General features: G+C 54.3%; 1 protein-coding gene across 3 annotated transcripts in view; it reads left to right on the top strand.

The window, feature by feature from the left end:
- Positions 1-5,921: 5,921 nt before the first annotated feature.
- Positions 5,922-6,306, top strand: part of GRB10 (growth factor receptor bound protein 10) — a 185,064-nt gene continuing 184,679 nt past the window's right edge. For 2 of the 3 annotated variants that reach the window (XM_043588463.1, XM_043588464.1), the window contains exon 1: positions 5,923-6,146. The gene's annotated coding sequence lies outside the window, so the exon portion shown is untranslated. Of the gene's footprint in view, positions 6,147-6,306 lie in introns of all 3 variants that reach the window. The other variant, XM_043588459.1, reaches the window with a different exon arrangement.

Raw genomic sequence — 6,306 nt, 5'->3', positions numbered from 1 at the left:
GGATGGGCAGAGAGAGGGAGACACAGAATCCAAAGCAGGCTCCAGTCTCCGAGCTGTCAGCCCAGAGCCCGATGTGGTGCTGGAACCCACGAACCGTGAGATCATGATCTGAGCCAAAGTTGGATGTTCAACTGACTGAGCCACCCAGGAGCCCCAGGAAGCCACTTTTAAAGGAGGTGGGGGTCTTGGCTTTTCACTGCCATAAAGGCTACACGCTTTTGGCCAGAGGCTGCTGGTCATTCATTTACCAACCACCCTTCTCTCGAGCCTCCTCTCTTGCTGACTGACCCTGTACCCCGCAAGAGAGAGGTTAAAGGTGCCAGGTGCTGCCAGGGCTTGGGCCCGAGACCATATTTTGACCACTGAGATGTGAGAAGAAATCTGGAGCCTTCTAGAATGAGGAACCTTATAGAAAGGAGGAATGTTTCCTTTCTGCCTTTGGATGCAGCTATAAGGGGAAGTGATACCTGGGGCTACATATGCACTGTGACCTCTACAGCATGGGGGGACAGTTATAGGGCAGAGCCGGCAGTGGGAGTGGCCGAGGGCAGGGTGGGAGGTGCTGAGGTCCTGGATGATGGCAGGGAGGGAGGGGGGTGGTGAGCCCTGCTCTGTTCCCCGCAGCCCAAATCACCCTAAGGAGCACAACATTCTTTCAGTTATGATGGAGATGCCTCAGAAAAAGCCCCAGGAGGTGCTTGCAAAGGCTCACACTATTTGCCATGAGGAGAATGCAAATTAAAATCAGAATGACATACCATCACACACCAAGTGAAATGGCTGAAAGTCAAAAGCCTGATGATACCACGTATCGATCAAGATAGGGAGGAACTGGAATGCTCAGACATTTTTGGTGCAGGTGCAAATGGCTTTGATCACTTTGAAAAAAGTGTGGCGGGTTCTTTATTATTATTATTATTTCATGTTTATTCATTTATTATGAGGGAGGGGGAGGTGCAGAGAGAGAGAGGGGGGAGGAGAGAGAGAATCCCAAGCAGGCTCAGTGCAGAGCCAGACACGGGGCTCGATCTCACAAACCGTGAGATCACGACCTGAGCCGTAATCAGGAGCCGGATACTGAACCGACTGAGCCACCCAGGTGCCCCTTGGTGGGCTTTTATAAAGTCAAATACATATCATACGACCCAGCAATCTCGCTTCTATTATTTACCCAAGAGAAATGAAAACTGACGTCCCCAGAAAAATCCGGGTGGCCGTTTTATTCATAATTGTCCCACACTGGGACTTGCCCAAATTTTCATCAGCCAGTGAGTGGATGAACACATTGAGGCACAGGCATCCATGCGTCGTATGCAACATTTAAAAAGGAATAGCTGTTGACTCATGAACTGACATAGGTGAATCCCAAATGCATTACGCTAGGTGAGAAAAGCCGGACAGAAAAGGCCACCTACCATGTGATTTCATCCATATGACCATCTCAAAAAGGCAAAACTGGGAGCCATAAAGTAGAAGAGAGAGGTTTCCAGGACTGGGGCGGGGGCCGCAGGGCCAAGAGGGAAGCTTTTGGGCAATGACACGGGTCTGTATCTTCACTGACGTCGTGGTGACACAATTGTATACCTTGCCCAAACCCCATAAAATGTGATTTTTTTCTGAAGGTAAAGTAAATCTCAATAAACCAGACTTAAGAAACATCCTTCAGGGGCCCTGGGGTGGCTCCGTCGGTTCAGTGTCAGATTCTTGGTTTCGGCTCAGATCACGACCTCACGGTTCCTGAGTTCAAGCCCCGCACTGGGCTTGACAGTGTGGAGCCTGCTTGGGATGCTCTCTCTCCCTCTCTGTCTGTCCCTCCCCCACTTGCACAGAGCCTCTCTTCAAAATCAATAAACATTAAGGAAACAAAAAAGAAACATCCTAACATCCTTCAGTGAACCTCTTCTGGGATATCAAGTCATTTTGATTCGAGGAGAGTTCATAAGAAAAATGGATTACCATGGGAATCTGAAACAAGAGCCGCCCGTCACCCAGACCCGGGGAGATGGGAGACAGAGGGCATGTATTTGGGGCTTGTGACCCAGAATGTCCCCTCACAAACTCAGCCTGGCCCAGCTGTTCCTCACCCGGTCTGACCGTTCAGGGCCTCAAGGCACTCCCGGCTCAGACTCCCAGGGGCAGGTGTCCTTCCGCCCACTGGTAAGCCAACCTACAATCAGGAATCCTTGGGCCAAATGTCTCCCCTCCCCGCCATCCTCCAATCAATTGCTGCTTAGGGACCAAGGGAAGTGGGGCTGTTGGGGGGGGGGCACTATGGACAGTTCCACTTTGGGGGAAATCCAGTTAGCCACACCCAGGACAAAAAGATCTCGTTCCCTCTCATTGCCTTTGGAATAAAGAAGAAACTCCGGAGCATGACAAAGAGTCCCTTCTTAGCCTTCCAGCCTGGTCTCTTGTCACATCTCCTGACACCCCGTGTCTGCCAGCCCCATCGCCCACATGGTATAATCAAATGCGATTACCTGGTAGATTCTTCCTTGGCTTTGGTGAGGCGAATGCCTCTCCCTCCCCTTGGTTCCTGCCTTACAGAACTTACCATGTTGGATCCTCCAGGATATCGCTGCCGCGTTCCACCACGGAGAAGCCTTCTCTGAACCTCACCAGGCTCCCCGCCTCTGTATGCAGGGGGAGGGGCAGCCTGGATTCCTCTTGTTTACGGGAGTCAAGGAACCGCTGTGTTTGAAATACTGGTGTGCAAGTTGGGTCATGACGGAGGCTGTTCACAGTGCAGAGTGACCCCCGGGGGTGGGGGGGAAGGAAGGTGAACTCTACACGGTGGGACTGGCCCAGGGGTCAGTGGTGCAAACAGGTATCCGCCTGTGGCAGGCGCTGTGATTGTATTATGATTCCAGATCAATTCCCCACCCACGATGAGGGGGGAGAGCAGGTCGTCCAAAGCGCTGTTGACCACTGGTTTCCAGCTGACTCGTGCCTGCACACAGGCGGACCCCAGGACTGGCCTCACCCATGGAAGAAGTGAGGGCCACCTCTGGCCAGGGCATTTCACTGTCAAGGGGCCGTTCACCTTATTCCCTTTTCCTTTGCCGAGGCCGCTGGCAAGGTATGAGACGGTGCCCGGGTCCCAGGTCCTATCATTCATTTACTCCATGCATTGGCTGTATTGGTAAATTCATTCGCGAGATGCTAGTTTGCAGTGAGGACTTATTTCACTGAGTGCCCGGCACTCCCCCTGCTGGAGTGACACTGGTGAACAGCACTGGGTGACCCTAGTCACACGCGTACAGCCAACGGAGGAGACAGATATTAACCAATTCATTACCAAGTATACTTAGAGGCTAGCAGATTCTCTACTTTCAGCTGAAGGAGGCTTCTAGCACGCGTTTGTACAATTGAATTCCTCAGTGCCACGAAATCCTGTTTCTTGTCCTGACACCTAATCGCAACCGTACGTTTCCCCTTGGTAAAGCCCTTGAACACAAAGCCACACCGCCTGGCCCCTGGCAGGCTGGGTTCTCGAGGGTAATGTCTACACTGCATGGCTGTAGGCCATCCCGGCTTGCATCCCTCTGAGAGGAAGCATGTGGCCTGTGAGCATTTGGAATTTGCAGCAGGAGAAGGCACTGAGGTGCAATGTGTCCACAGAATTGGCTCGGCCCTGGGGGACAGCTGCAGTTTCGAGGGCCACAACAAGAGTGACAAGTTCATGAACTTGGATCATCAAGTGGTACTGAATGGGCCCTGCCCAGAGGGAGAGGCATGTGCGGATGTCTGCGAGGAGCTGGAAAATGTAGGGAATGAGGGCCTGTCCTAGGAATCCTGGGGACCAATGTCAGCATGCCAACACTTGAGGACATTTATTTTGATCCTTTCTCAGTGAACAGTAATGTTGGAAAGCCCAGCCATCGTGAGGCAGCTAAATATGACAGAATCTTGAGATGGAAAGAAAGAAACACGTGGGGCGCCTGGGCGGCTCAGTGGGTTAAGCGTCCGACGTTGGCTGAGGTCATGATCTCCCGGTCTGTGGGTTTGAGCCCTGTGTAGGGCTCTGTGCCGACAGCTTGGAACCTGGAGCCTGCTTTGGATTCTGTGTCGCCCTCTCTCTCCGCCCCTCTCTTGCTCTCTCTCAAAAATAAATAAACATTAAAAAATTTTTAAAAAATTAAAAAAAAAAAAAGAAAGAAACACTGTAAAAAACACTGTAAAAAAGAGAAAGATTCTCAGATCATCAGGCAAAATTGGGATATGGACCTAGATTATATGCAAGTGTTTTATAGTGTAAATTTATGAATTTGGTAACTGTGCTATGGTTATGTAAGATATTTCAGTGCTTCAGGAGAGACATAATCAAACTATACAGGAGTGAGAGACTACAGTGCAGGGAGCTTACTACCAGTGATGCAAAAAATATATGCATATGTATATAGATGCTTTTCAAACATCTATTGAAGCTCCCTGCCTATCAGGCTTTCTGCCTGGTGCAGGCATTCGCTGCTAATGGGGGCCTTTGGCAAAGCTGTAAGATTCAAAGCTTATATACTTTTGAGCAGACGCCCAAATTAAGTTTTCTTCTGAATTTTCTCTCCACCCTTTGTCTACAACAGGAATCCTTGGGTTTTCTTCTTCCAGGAATCTAAGCTCCTTCGTACCATTTTCTCTAGATGTTCATCTCATGGTTTTCTCAGCTTGGAGCAAACAGTAGAGCCTTTCAGGAGGCCTATTTTAGCTACAGGGAAGGATGACCCTTCATTGATACATTCCGTCCAAAGGTGGGAAAAGCAGGAGCTATAAAAAAATGCCGCAAAGTGTTTTGGCATCATCCTTACTCTGCACTTACCAGCTACCTGACCTTCAACAAGTTATTCAACCTCCAGAAGATTCGGTTTCCCAGTCTGTACAGTGGGCATCTCCCAGAGGTTCAGAGTGGGGCTTAATTAAGAAGATTAGTGATGTTTGGTACAAAATGTGTGCTGAATAAAGGTAAGTTATTGTGGTGGCTGTTTCCGCCTAAAGACCCAGAAGAAGATGTAATTATAGTTAATATCCTATTTGTATCCTAATTTTGATTGGGGGGGAGACATTCATAACCACATTGATGGCAATGGTTTCCATGAATTCGGGGTTCCCTCCTGCTAGTCAGTTTGTTATACCTATGACCTCATTTAACCCCTGGGACATCACTCTCAGGCATGCTCATTAGCCCATTTCAAAGACCAGGACATTGAGGCTTGGCTGCATTGAAGTACGTAGGGCCTCCCCACTCCACCCGCAGATGGGGAAACCGAGGCTCAGGGAGGCGAGGCCTCAGACCTGGCTGGCTGTGGGCAGACACCGCAAACCCAGGTTCTCCTTTCCCGGACAGGGACCGCCAGCCCACGACAGAGTCCGGGCATCCGCAGCTGGTCCCTCTGGTCCATCTGGTCCTCCCGCTGCACCCGGGATCAAGGATTTGGACTGCACGGTTAATACTTTTGAGTTTCAAAGGATTCGCTCCCAAATTGCCTTTCGGGATAGGTCCGACGGTGTCTTTCGCTGGCGCCAGAGCTTGGGCTGCCCGGATCCCGTACTCGGGGGGCCCTGGGGTGGGGGTGGGGGGGCAGGACGCGGAATCCCCTCGCCCCTGCACAGCTGTGCCTTTCCGCGCCTGCCCGGGGAGAGGCCTCCCCGGGTGCGGCCCCCCGCGCCCCCCGCGCCCCCGCGCGCCCCGCCCTGCGCCCAGGCCGCGGCTCCGCCCGCGCTGGCGGCCGCCGAGCGGTCCGGGCTGCGGCGGCGGCGGCGGCGGCGGCGGCGGCGGCGGGAGGAGGAGGAGGAGGAGGAGGAGGAGGAGGAGGAGGAGCAGGAAAAGCGGCAGGGGGAGGAGGCGGAGGCGGCGGAGGCGGGCGGAGGCGGGCGGCGGCGGGCGGGGCCGGGCGGGTTTAAAGCCCAGCGAGGGGGTGGGGAGGCCGGGAGGAGGCAGGAAGGGACGCGAACGGCGCGCCAGCGGCGGGCTCGGCTCAGAGGCCGCGGAGACCCGCGCGGAGCCCAAAGTTTGCGCGCAGCGCCCCCCCACCCCCCCTTTTCGGGCGGCGGCGCGCGGGGGGCCGGGACCGCCCTGCGCGCCGCCCTCGCCCCGGCCGCGCCGAGGGTCGCCGGCGGCCACGCGGAGGCGGCCGGGAGCGGCGCCGCGGCAGGTACGGAGTTGGGCGGGGAGCGCGGCGGCAAGTTACTTTGTGGTCGGCGCGGCCGGGCCCGGCGGGCGGGCGCTCCCCGCGCCGTCATTGTCTGCGCTCGGGCCGGCCGGCCGGGGACGCCGGGCGCCGCGGGGGCGCGGCGGGCGGGCGGAAGGGCGTC

The sequence above is a fragment of the Prionailurus bengalensis genome, chromosome A2, assembly GCF_016509475.1.
Source record: "Prionailurus bengalensis isolate Pbe53 chromosome A2, Fcat_Pben_1.1_paternal_pri, whole genome shotgun sequence".
Classification (NCBI taxonomy): domain Eukaryota; kingdom Metazoa; phylum Chordata; class Mammalia; order Carnivora; family Felidae; genus Prionailurus; species Prionailurus bengalensis.
This window is presented reverse-complemented; position numbering and strand designations above follow the sequence as displayed.